The sequence below is a fragment of the Oncorhynchus clarkii genome, chromosome 19, assembly GCF_045791955.1.
Source record: "Oncorhynchus clarkii lewisi isolate Uvic-CL-2024 chromosome 19, UVic_Ocla_1.0, whole genome shotgun sequence".
Classification (NCBI taxonomy): domain Eukaryota; kingdom Metazoa; phylum Chordata; class Actinopteri; order Salmoniformes; family Salmonidae; genus Oncorhynchus; species Oncorhynchus clarkii.
In genome coordinates, this window is record NC_092165.1 from 57,624,634 (window position 1) to 57,638,223 (window position 13,590).

General features: G+C 42.6%; 1 protein-coding gene and 1 long non-coding RNA gene across 4 annotated transcripts in view; one reads left to right on the forward strand and one right to left on the reverse strand.

Moving 5' to 3' along the window:
- LOC139375419 (bromo adjacent homology domain containing 1) overlaps nt 1-761 on the reverse strand; it is a 37,992-nt gene extending 37,231 nt beyond the window's left edge. For 2 of the 3 annotated variants that reach the window (XM_071117193.1, XM_071117194.1), the window contains exon 1: nt 640-691. The gene's annotated coding sequence lies outside the window, so the exon portion shown is untranslated. Of the gene's footprint in view, nt 1-639 lie in introns of all 3 variants that reach the window. The other variant, XM_071117192.1, reaches the window with a different exon arrangement.
- On the forward strand, nt 373-2,529 carry LOC139375420 (uncharacterized). The gene is made up of 3 exons (XR_011627793.1): nt 373-648; nt 927-1,021; nt 2,365-2,529. It is a non-coding gene; the product is annotated as an uncharacterized lncRNA (long non-coding RNA).
- Nucleotides 2,530-13,590: the final 11,061 nt, after the last annotated feature.

Genomic DNA, 13,590 nt, shown 5'->3' on the forward strand with positions numbered 1-13,590 from the left:
ACCAAAAACGTTTGACCAAGTTAAACAATGTAAAGGCAATGCTACCAAATACTAATTGAGTGTATGTAAACTTCCGACCCAGTTGGAATGTGATGAAAGAAATAAAAGCTGAAATAAATCACTAATATTATTCTGACATTTCACATTCTTAAAATAAACTGGTGATCCTAACTGATCCCTGATATGACAGGGAATTTTTTACTAGGATTAAATGTCAGGAATTGTGAAGAACGGAGTTTAAATGTATTTGGCTAAGGTGTATGTAAACTTCCGATTTCAACTGTATGTGTGCATCCTCTAGCCTACTCCGACGGGTTTGATGTCACTGGACTTTCTGTTCTCACCAGCCACTCAAACTCGAGTCCTGGTAACTCCGCCCGAACACTGCGCATGAAGCGTCAAAAACAGCTGATTGCAGGAAAATCCCCCCAAAAAGTGCGATATTTATTAAGACATGTCAGGTGTATGAGACTCCGCATGTAGATATGAAACACGTATTGTACAGTTGCAAATGGATCTAGTTTCATCCAGTTACAGACCCTCAAAAACTGCGAGGCGGCTACGGATATCGACCTCAATAACACTAGTCACTGCCGTAACCGTCCCCGGAGAAAGAAGATATGAAAGGAGAGCACTTACCTGCGGACGGTAGGCTACATGGACCTCGATTCACTTCGGAGTTTATCTTTTCCTTTTTTTTTTTTTTTTTTTTTTTTTTTTTTACATAACATCGTCATCATCGTTTTTTTAAATGTTGACGTATCACATGTTTTCGAAAACATGGAGTTTCTTAAAGGGCCATGGACATACAGTATGGTGAATTCAGAAAAACTGGGACATCATGAAGTGGGACAATTTAATCCTGACGTGTTTATTTCTTAGTCTGACAATTGAAAATCACAACTGTTGTTGTTGTTCCCTTGCAGAGGAACCACATGATCAAAATCACATAATTTAACTGTTGCGACATAAAAGGGGTGACACAAGCTTCTAACAGAGCGCTCACCCTGCGTAGCCCATGGTAAGATCAGTAACATAGCTTTTTTTTTCTGTTTTGATGTTAAATTTATAAAAAGGTCAGAAATATTGCACTGGGAAAAAATTGTGATGTAAATATGCATACTATGTACTGGTGCATTAAAACACAAAAGTTTCCAATATTATGTTTCAATTTTGTAATCCCACATTACCAACCATAGTTTTAATGTAGGACAGCAAGGAGTAGCTAAAGTGGGACAGTCTTATAGGCTTTTCCAATGTAGGAAAGAGTTCCAGTTTACATTAGGGACCCTGTAATTAGATTGGTTCTTGGTTCTCTGGTTCTTGTAGTACTGATATCTTGCACCAAGCAGAACTATAGTAGGGGGAATTCAGAAAAAGTGGGACACTTTGCATTTCCTGTCTTCTGTAACCTCTTTTGACATATATGCAGTATATTAGCCTAACACGGGATGCATTTCTCAAATCTTCAATATGTTTCCTAATCACACAAAATTGAATTATCATTACTATGAAGACCATCAGTACTATTAAGACTATCCCAGTTTATCTAACCTGCTGTCCAAGTTTATCAAAATGCGAGCTGAAAATATGGCTTTGTCTCAGTGTACACAAATTAGTGGCATGCCTCTTGTGAATATGATAAACATGTGTCCTTGTTGTGTGATTAGGAAACATCTTGAGGGTTTCAGAAATGTATGAAGTTTGGAAAGATGATTAAAGAGGTTACCGAAAACGGATCTGCAAAAACTACTTGTCACTCACATCACACCTATCTGAGGCTGTGATTGACAAAAATGTGGGTGCATGGAAAATGTACATGTTTATATGGATACTAAATGTATTATACTTAATGACATTTATATAAGTAAAACATGTTTTTATCCTCAATCAATCTACACACAATATCCCATAATGTCGAAGCAAAAACAGTTTTTTAGAAATACCTGCAAATAAAAAATAAAAATAAACAAATACCTTATTTATATAAGTATTCAGACCCTTTGCCATGAGATGGGTCAAAGTAGGGTAAATGGCTTGGTTGAATTGTCTTGGAAGTCTTTCAAAACATTACAGTAAAAAGTAACGGTTGCTATCTGGCCTATCTGGGGGAGTTGGACTGTTCATTAACGGTTGATAGGGTAGCACTTTTCCAGAGCAAATAGCAGGGTGATTCATTTTGAGACTGTTGAGATTCAAACCGCCTTCAGCCATCTGGATCAGGCAGGGCTGAGTCATTTCATGAGAGCAGAGAGGTCGGAAATAGGAGTTGAAGGAGTAGTGGAAACAAGCTGACAATCCATGATTTGAGCACTTGCAAGTGGAACTTAAGTTATGGTAGCCAGTGTGCTTTCTCTGTTGCAGACTGCTGAGAGATGGACTTGGAGAAGGAGCTGGTCAAAGGCTTTTGTAATATGAGAGGAGAAGATAAAGGCTCAAAGGCGCCAAAGTGTAAGAAGGAGATAACATGGAGGAGGGAGAGATAACAATATGTAAAATGTGAAGTAATTGCTGTTTCTCCTTGCCACAAACACGATTTATTAAAAAAAAATCTATCCTCTGCCTTTATTTTATTTATAAAGTACATAAAATAAGTGTTTCACAAAATAATGTTTAATTGAGCTATTGCCCCCCCTCCCCAAATCATGAACTGAATTGTTATAATTGTATGATAGCTGCTGACATGGCAAAAGCCCTTACATTGCATGCACAACTAAAGTAACTAAATGGCAAGCTACAAATCACCACATGGGGGCAAAAGTACACCAAATTCAGACTTCATTTTTTACACCCATGTCATAAAATAGGCTATATTGTTAGTTCATTGTGTAGATGCAAGGGTTTTGCTTATTACTTATTACAGTGTGGTTCTTGCTCAGAGGGAAGTAGGTAGCTTAGACCAAAGGTCTCCTAAACTCGATCCTGCACATTTTGGTTTTTGCCATAGCACTGCACAGCTGATTAAAATAACCAACTCATCAAGCTTTGGTTATTTGAATCAGCTGTTTATTGCTAGGGCAAAAACCAAAATGTGTATCCAGGGACGGCCCCAGGACCGAGTTTGGGATATTTGGTATTTTATTAGGATCCCCATTAGCTGTTGCAAAAGCAGCAGCTACTCTTCCTGGGGTCCACACAGAACATGGAACCATAATAGACAAGAAAAGCTCAAGGACAGAACTACATCAATAAAACAAATAAGCCTAGACAACTAGAGGTTAGAGAGTTGAATAATAGCTGGAAGATTGGATCAACTAGAAGGTTCATTTCGTTCGCAAAATGGACAATCTAGACGGAACTCAAATATAAACTCAACTTGTAAAATTGTTGGTCCCATGTTTCATGAGCTGAAATAAAATATCCTACAATTTTTCCATACGCACAAAAAGCTAATTTCTCTCAAATGTGCACAAATCAAATCAAATGTATTTATATAGCCCTTCTTACATCAACTGATATCTCAAAGTGCTGTACAGAAACCCAGCCTAAAACCCCAAACAGCAAGCAATGCCGGTGTAGAAGCACGGTGGCTAGGAAAAACTCCTTAGAAAGGCCCAAACCTAGGAAGAAACCTAGAGAGGAACCAGGCTATGAGGGGTGGCCAGTCCTCTTCTGGCTGTGCCGGGTGGAGATTATAACAGAACATGGCCAAGATGTTCCAATGTTCATAACTGACCAGCATGGTCAAATAATAATAATCACAGTAGTTGTCGAGGGTGCAACAAGTCAGCACCTCAGGAGTAAATGTCAGTTGGCTTTTTATAGCCGATCATTAAGAGTATCTCTACCGCTCCTGCTGTCTCTAGGGAGTTGAAAACAGCAGGTCTGGGACAGGTAGCACGTCTGGTGAACAGGTCAGGGTTCCATAGCCACAGGCAGAACAGTTGAAACTGGAGCAGCAGCACGGCCAGGTGGACTGGGGACAGCAAGGAGTCATCATGCCAGGTAGTCCTGAGGCATGGTCCCAGGGCTCAAGTCCTCCGAGAGAGAGAGAGAAAGAAAGAAAGAGAGAGCATACTTAAATCCACACAGGACACCGGATAAGACAAGATAAGTACTCCAGATATATCAGACTGACCCTAGCCCCCCCCCCCCCCCCGACACAAACTACTGCAGCATAAATACTGGCGGCTGGGACAGGAGGGGTCAGGAGACACTGTGGCCCCATCAAATGATACCCCCGGATAGGGCCAAACAGGCAGGATATAACCCCACCCACTTTGCCAAAGCACAGCCCCCACAACACTAGAGGGATATCTTCAACCACCAACTTACCATCCTGAGACAAGGCAGAGTATAGCCCACAAAGATCTCCGCCACGGCACAACAAATTTGTTTGCATTCCTGTTAGTGAACATTTCTCCTTTGCCAAGATAATCTATCCACATGACAGGTGTGGCATATCAAGAAGATGATTGAATAGCATAATCATTGCACAGGTGCACCTTGTGCAGGGGACAATAACAGACCACTCTATAATGTGCAGTTTTGTCACACAACACAATGCCACAGAGGTCTCAAGTTGAGGAAGTGTGCAATTGGCATGCTGACTGCAGGAATTTCCACCAGAGCTGTTGCCAGAGAATTTAATGTTAATTTCTCTACCGTAAGCCGCCTCCATGTCATTTTAGAATTTGACATTTTGTTGCACGTTGTGTTTAAAAAAAATCAGTATATATTACCGTTGGCTGAAGGTTTGAACCTCGGTCTCTGGCGAGGAGTCGCATGGGTATTGAGGGCGGGGAGTGTTACCACTCCGCCACGGCTCTGCACACCCAGTTATATTTGTAACCAAAGTATTTTTCAATATTGCACCTATTTGGTGACATTTTGCATAAGCAATTGGCAGTGAGAAAAATATGCACGAAACGTAATATAGAAGAGAAGTTCTGAATAGCTTATATTACCAGCATGAATTTGTTTTGTTTAGGGTAGAAGATGCATTAAATGAAGGATTCTGTGATGGAATGGCATCGAATCAAATGAATCAGATCCATTGATTTACGCTAGTTGCTTACACTTCACCATATTCCAGTTTAATTACTTACAAAAATACAGGAAATCTAATCAAATTTTTATTTGTCACATGCGCCGAATACTACAGGTGTAGTAGACCTTAACGTGAAATGCTTACTTACAAGCCCTTAACCAACAATGCAATTCAAGAAATGTATATAACAATAAGGAGGCTATATACAGGGGGTACCGGTACCGAGTCAATACGCGGGGGTGTAGGTTAGTCGAGGTAATTTGTAAAGTGACTATGCATAGATAACAAACATTGAGTAGCATCAGTGTAAAAACTAAATGTAAATAGTCCGGGAGGCCATTTGATTAGTTGTTCAGAAGTCTTATGGCTTGGGGGTAGAAGCTGTTGAGGAGCCTTCGGGTCCTAGAGAACAGTCTATGACTTGGGTGACTGGAGTCTGACAATTATTTGGGCATTCCTCTGACACTTCCTTGTACACACACTACTGTTCAAACGTTTGGGGTTACTTAGAAATGTCCTTGTTTTTGAAAGAAAAGCAAATTTTTTTGTCCATTAAAATAACATCAAATTGATCAGAAATACAGTATAGACACATTGTTAAAACTTCTTAGGGATCAAATCCCGTTAACGGGATCGATTTGACAACAGCCAGTGAAATTGCAGGGCGCCAAATTCAAACAACAGAAATCTCATAATTAACATTCCTCAAACATACAAGTATTATACACCATTTTAAAGATAAACTTCTTGTTAATCCAACCACAGTGTCCGATTTCAAAAAGGCTTTACATCGAAAGCATACCATGCGATTATGTTAGGTCAGCGCCTAGTCACAAAAACATTCAGCCATTTTCCAGACAAAGAGAGGAGTCACAAAAAGCAGAAATAAAGATAAAATGAATCACTAACCTTTGATGATCTTCATCAGATGACACTCATAGGACTTTGTTACACAATACATGTATGTTTTGTTCGAGAAAGTTCATATTTATATCCAAAAATCTCAGTTTACATTGGCACGTTATGTTCAGTAATGTTTTGCCTCCAAAACATCCGGTGAATTTGCAGAGAGCCACATCAATTTACAAAAATACTCATCATAAACTTTGATGAAAGATACAAGTGTTATACATAGGATTAAAGATAAACTTCTCCTTAATGCAACTGCTGTGTCAGATTTCAAGCTTTACGGCGAAAGCACACCATGCGACAATCTGAGTACAGCGCTCAGCCACCAAAACAATCCATACAGTTACCCACCAAGTTGTGGAGTCAACAAAAGTCAGAAATAGCATTATAAATATTAACTTACCTTTGATGATCTTCATCGGAATGCACTCCCAGGAATCCCAGTTCCACAATAAATGTTTGTTTTGTTCGATAAAGCCCATCTTTATGTCCAAATAACTCCTTTTTGTTCGCGCATTTAGTTCACTAATCCAAATGCACATAGCGCGGGCACTAAGTCCAGACGAAAAGTCTAAAAAGTTCCATTAAAGTTCGTAGAAACATGTCAAACAATGTGTATAATCAATCTTTAGGATGTTTTTATCTTAATATTCTAACTGCACAATTCCGTTGTCATTAGAAAGGAAAGTGAACGACCGTCGCGCTCACAACTAATGGCTTTCAGGCTGACCCCTTTCACAATAGAAACCTGAAACAACTTTCTAAAGACTGTTGACATCTACTGGAAGCAGTAGGAAGTGCAATCTAACCCCATTTACACTGGATATTGGATAGACAATCACTTGAAAAACTACAAACCTCAGATTTCCCACTTCCTGGTTGGATTTTTCTCAGGTTTTCGCCTGCCATATGGGTTCTGTTATACTCACAGACATCATTCAAACAGGTTTAGAAACTTCAGAGTGTTTTCTATCCAACTATACTAATAATATGCATATCCTAGCTTCTGGGCCTGAGTAGCAGGCAGTTTACTTTGGGCACACTTTTCATCCGGACATTAAAATACTGCCCCCTATCCCAAAGAAGTGTTGATGTTGTAAATTTCTGTTGTAGCTGGAATCGGCTGATCTTTTTATGAAATATCTACATAGGTGTACAGAGACCCACTATCAGCAACCATCACTCCTGTGTTCCAATGGCACGTTGTGTTAGCTAATCCAAGTTAATAATTTTAAAAGGCTAATTGATCATTAGAAAACCCTTTTGCAATTATGTTAGCACAGCTGAAAACTGTTGTTCTAATTAAAAAAGCAATACAACTAGCCTTCTTTAGACTAGTTGAGTATCTGGAGCATCATCATTTGTGGGTTCAATTACAGGCTCAAAATGTCCAGAAACAAATAACTTTCTTCTGAAACTCGTCAGTCTATTCTTGTTCTGAGAAATGAAGGCTATTCCATGCGAGAAATTGCCAAGAAACTGAAGATCTCGTACAACACGGTGTACTACTCCCTTCACAGAATGGTGCAAACTGGCTCTAACCAGATTATAAAGAGTGGGAGGCCCCGGTGCAAAACTGAGCAAGAGGACAAGTACATTAGTGTCTAGTTTGAGAAACAGACGCCTCACAAGTCCTCAAATGGCAGCTTCATTAAATAGTACTCCAAAACACCAGTCTCAACGTCAACAGTGAAGAAGCAACTCTGGGATGCTGGCTTCTAGGCAGAGTTGCAAAGAAAAATACATATCTCAGACTGGCCCCCCAAAAAAAAATATTAAGACGGGAAAAAGAACACAGACTCTGGACAGAGGAAGATTGGAAAAAAAGTGTTATGGACAGACAAATCTAAGTTTGAGGTGTTCAGATCACAAAGAATAAAATTCTTGAGATGCAGAAAAAAGTTAAAAGATGCTGGAGGAGTGCTTGACACCATCTATTAAGCATGGAGGAGGCAATGTGATGGTCTGGGGTGCTTTGGTGGTGGTAAAGTGGGATATTTGTACAGGGTAAAAAGGATCTTGAAGAAGGAAGGCTATCACTCCAGTTTGCAACGCCATGCCATACCCTGTGGACAGCGCTTAATTGGAGCCAATGTCCTCCAACAACAGGACAATGACCCGAAGCACAGCTCCAAACTATGCAACAACTATTTAGGGAAGAAGCAGTCAGCTGGTATTCTGTCTATAATGGAGTGGCCAGCACAGTCACCGGATCTCAACCCTATTGAGCTGTTGTGGGAGCAGCTTGACCGTATGGTATGTAAGAAGTGCCCATCAAGGGGCATGGGGTGAAATCTCTTCAGATTACCTCAACAAATTGACAACTAGAATGCCTGTCACGTTCGTTGTATGGATGAGACCAAGGCGCAGCGTGATGTGAATACATCTTCTATTTTAATGAAACGAAGAACACTTCAACAAACTTACAAAAACAACAAAACGAACGTGACGCTATATAGAATAAGTGCAGACACAGGCAACTAATACATAGACAATCACCCACGAATTACCCAAGGAATATGGCTGCCTAAATATGGTTGCCAATCAGAGACAATGATAAACAGCTGCCTCTAATTGAGAACCAATCTAGGCAACCATAGACATACAAAACACCTAGACTTGTAAAGAACCCCATAAACATACAAAAACCCTAGACAGGTCAAAAACACAACAAACCACCCCTTGTCACACCCTGACCTAAACAAAATAATAAAGAAAACAAAGATAACTAAAGGTCAGGGCGTGACAGTACCCCCCCGGCTGCTGACTCGGCCCACTTACGTAATGTCTCTGGAGCGGGAACCCTCACCACCGACCCCGGACTAGAGGACGCCACTGGACTGATGGTCGAGTATGGAGTGAGTGGCGCCTCTGGACAGGCGGGAGACTCTGGCGGCGCCTCTGGACAGGCGGGAGACTCTGGCAGCGCCGGACGGGCGGGAGACTCCGGCAGCGCCGGACGGGCGGGAGACTCCGGCTACGCCGGACAGGCAGGCGGACCTGGAGGGAGGAGACGGAGAGACAGCCTGGTGCGTGGGGCTGCCACAGGACCCACCAGGCTGGGGAGACCTACAGGAGGCCTGGTGCTTGGAGGAGGCACCGGATGGACCAGGCTGTGGGGGAGCTTTGGAGCCCTGGTGCGCAGCCTTGGCACCACTCCTCCCGGTTGGATCACCATTTTAGCCCGGACCATCCAGAGTGCAGGCACAGGTTGAACCGGGCTGTGGGTGAGCACTGGAGATCTGGTGCCACACGCACCTCTCCCTTAGGCTCAATACCCACATTCGCCCGGCACGGGCAGAGCGCAGGCATAGAACGCACTACACCCTCCCAGCGCCCTGGAGACAGCACGCAGAGCCAGCGCAGGAAAACCCTGACCTAACCAAAATAATAAAGAAAACAAAGATAACTAAGGTCAGGGCGTGACAATGCCAAAGGTCTGCAACGCTGTAATTGCTGCAAATTGAGGATTCTTTGACGAAAGCAAAGTTTGAAGGACACAATTATTATTTCAATTAAAAATCATTATTTATAACCATGTCAACATCTTGACTATATTCATCTTGACTACATCTTGAATATATCCTATTCATTTTGCAACTCATTTCATGTATGTTTTCATGGAAAACAAGGACATTTAGAAGTGACCCCAAACTATTGAATGGTAGTGTAGGTCCTGGATGTCAGGAAGCTTGGCCCCAGTGATGTACTGGACCATACGCACTATCCTCTGTTGCTCCTTACAGTCAGATGCTGAGCAGTTGCCATACCAGGCGGGGATGCAACCGGTCAGGATGCTCTCGATGGTGCAGCTGTAGAACTTTTTGAGGATCTGGGGGCGGCCCATCAGGAAGTCCAGGATCCAGTTGCAGAGGGAGGTGTTTAGTCCCAGGGTCCTTAGTTTAGTGATGAGCTTTGTGGGCACTATGGTGTTGAACGCTGAGCTATTGTCAATGAACAGCATTCTCACATAGGTGTTTCTTTTGTCCAGGTGGGAAAGAGCAGTGTGGAGTGCGATTGAGATTGCGTTATCTGTGGATCTGGAGTGGGTCTAGGGTTTCTGGCATGATGTTTATGTGAGCCATGACCAGCCAATCAAAGCACTTAATGTCTCCCGACGTGAGTGCTACAGGGCGGTAATCATTTAGGCAGTTACCTTCTTTCTTGGGCACAGAGACTATGGTGGTCTGTTTGAAACATGTAGGTATTACAGACTCGGGCCAGGGAGAGGTTGAAAATGTCAGTGAAGACACTTGGCAGTTGGTCTGCACATGCTTTGAGTACACGCCTTGGTAATCCATCTGGCCCGTGGCTTTGTGGCTGTTGACCTGTTTAAAGGTCTTGCTCACATCGGAGCATGATCACACGGTCGTCCGGAACAGCTGGTGCTCTCATGCATGTTTCAGTGTTGCTTGCCTCAAAGAGAGCATAAAAGGCATTTAGCTCATTTGGTAGGCTCGCCCCACTGGGCAGCTTGCGGCAGGGTTTCCCTTTGTAGTCTGTAATAGTTTTCAAGCCCTGCCACATCTGATGAGCATCAGAGCCGGTGTAGTAAGATTCCATCATTGTCCTGTATTGACTCTTTGCCTGTTTGATGGTTCGTCGGAGGGCATAGCGGGATTTCTTATAAGAGTCCAGATTAGTGTCCCGCTCCTTGAAAGTGGCAGCTCTAGCCTTTAGCTCAGTGGGGATGTTGCCTGAAATCCATGGCTTCTGGTTGGGAAATGTACGTATGGTCACTGTGGGGACGATGTCGTCGATGCACTTATTCAATCGCCTAGCAGGACGTGAAAGCGAATACACACATAGAGCATATGCTCCTAAATTCTTCTGCAAAAATATAGAAATGGAGTTGGATAAATGTAGATAAACCTGAATTGTTTTTGCAAGGACTTATACAGGACACTAACCTCAACAGCAAAACCTTCATTTCAGTTCACAATTGCATACCTAAAACCTTTGATTGTGGACAAAATTACCTGAATGGACTTTTAATATCAAGGACTATCCATAAAAAAATACTTCTAAACAAGCCAAAACCTGCAGAAGAAACACAGCGGAACCTGGAACTACCATCCAACATAAAATTGAGTGAGTAATGTTCGGTCTGAATCTACTTTCTGAAGCCAAAAAGTAAAAGACAAACTAATCTCTAGGTTATTTTTGCTATATGAAGCTTAATAAATTAGTCTAACAAACTGCTAGGAAAGAATCTGACTGAAACTTGCACTGAAGTGTGAAAACTCTTGATCCTAACAATGGCAGGAGAGTTTCACAGCCCCTCCCCAGCCAAATGCAGAGGCCTTTGAAGCCCCCTCCATCTGGGCAGAGAAGATATCCTCCTCCGAATCCCCAAAATACAACAGCCACAGGACAACTTTGTTTGGACGTCGTCAAGGACCATTCGCTGACACTGAAAAGATATAGCTAGCTAACGATCTTCTTCTCAACACGGAAAATAAGGACAGAGACTTGCTAGCTACATTAGTGAGCTAGCTGGGATTTTCTACAAGGAATCTGCCTCCCGAAAAAAAGCTTCTCCCAAGTGGGTGTGACACCTACTCCCGTTGCCTGCTGCTCTGCTGCTTGGATTCCAACTGACGATCTGTTCACCGTCTGCCCTGGCCTGTCTCCCCCTGTCTGGTATAGGTACCCCCAACACACTCCCCCCTCTCTCCCTGGTCTGTCTCCCCCTGTCTGGTATAGGTACCCCCAACACACTCCCCCCTCTCTCCCTGGTCTGTCTCCCCCTGTCTGGTATAGGTACCCCCGACACACTCACCCCTCTCTCCCTGGCCTGTCTCCCCCTGTCTGGTACAGGTACCCCCGACACACTTCCCCGTCTCCCCCTGTCTGGTATAGGTACCCCCACCACACTCCCCCCTCTCTCCCTGGTCTGTCTCCCCCTGTCTGGTATAGGTACCCCCGACACACTCACCTCTCTCTCCCTGGTCTGTCTCCCCCTTTCTGGTATAGGTACCCCCGACACACTCACCCCTCTCTCCCTGGTCTGTCTCCCCCTGTCTGGTACAGGTACCCCCAACACACTCTCCCCTCTCCCCCGAGCTTTCGCTCGCCTCCAGCACATACGCACTGTTGAGGCGAGTGACTCGGAACTTACAATGGCTAATCCCAAGTTGTTACATTTTTCACTTGTGCTTTATAGATCTTTCTATTTTTCTTTTATTTTGTGTTATTGACTATACGTTTGTTGATGTGTAACTCTGTGTTGTTGTTTGTATCGCACTGCTTTGCTTTATTTTGGCCAGGTCGCAGTTGTAAATGAGAACTTGTTCTCAGCTGGCCTACCTGGTTAAATACAGGTGAAATATATATTTTTTTAAATAAAAATGCAATTTGCCTCATGACTCCTGCGTGCTTTGTCGACTTTGAACTTGCTTGTTTACCCAACCGTGACAGTCTGTTTGTTCCCACACTCGGGACTCTGACTCTATTGGTTACACGGACTCTTGGCCTCCCATCCTATTGTAACCACCTCTCACTGGCTTTGTATTCATGTTACCTAATGAAATTGCTGTACAATATGATCTTGTTGCCATCTAATGCACATTCAAATGTTATAAAACAACACTGCAGAGCTTTACCTGTCCTCTGCCGTGCCCTGATTGTATTATTGCTGATTATATATAGAAATGTGCATGTACACCCTGGCCCATCTACTGTTGCTTGCCCCAATTCTGTTTTGTGCTCTTGATATCTGCTTCAATGATTTCTGCTCTCGTAAAAGCCTGGGTTTTCTGCATGTTAACACTAGAAGCTTATTACCTAAAATTGATCAATTGAAAGTGTGGGTTGACAGCTCCAATCCAGATGTGTTGGTCATTACTGAGACGTGGTTAAAACCTGTTACGGATGTTGGTTCCTGCACAGGAACAAAATCAGCGGAAATTTCAGAGCGCCACCTATAGTACTCGATAAAACTCTAACTTTCATTAAAACACACACGCAAGATACTCAATTAAAGCTACACTCGTTGTGAATCTAGCCAACATGTCAGATTTGTAAAATGCTTTTCGGCGAAAGCATGAGAAGCTATTATCTGATAGCATGCACCCCCCCCAAAATACCTGAATGAGACCTAAACAAAAGATTTAGCGGTAGCCGGCGCTACACAAAACGCAGAAATAAAATATAAAACATTCATTACCTTTGACGAGCTTCTTTGTTGGCACTCCTATATGTCCCATAAACATCACAAGTGGGTCTTTTTTCCGATTAAATCCGTCAAAGTATGCCCAAAATGTCCATTTATGAAGGCCGTCTGATCCAAGGAAAATTCACCTTTACAAGACGCAACGTCACTTTTTAAAATTAAAAAAGTTGCCTATAAACTTTTACAAATCACTTCAAACTACTTTTGTAAACCAACTTTAGGTATTAATAAACGTTAATAATCGATCAAATTGATCACGGGGCGATCTGTATTCGATAGCAGCAAGTCTTGAAATCATCGTCCATTTTTTTCACTTTCATAATTTCCTGGGTGCACCCCAAGACAGGAAGTGCCTATACGTCATCCCACCAAGGATAAACTTGCAATGAAATGCCAATACTGGCGACATCGTGTGGAAGCTGTAGGCGTTGTAAACGGAACCTCATCTATTGTCTATCGCCTTAGACAATTCAAAGACTGGCGGATGAATATTTTTTTTGTGTTTTTGGTGAACAGT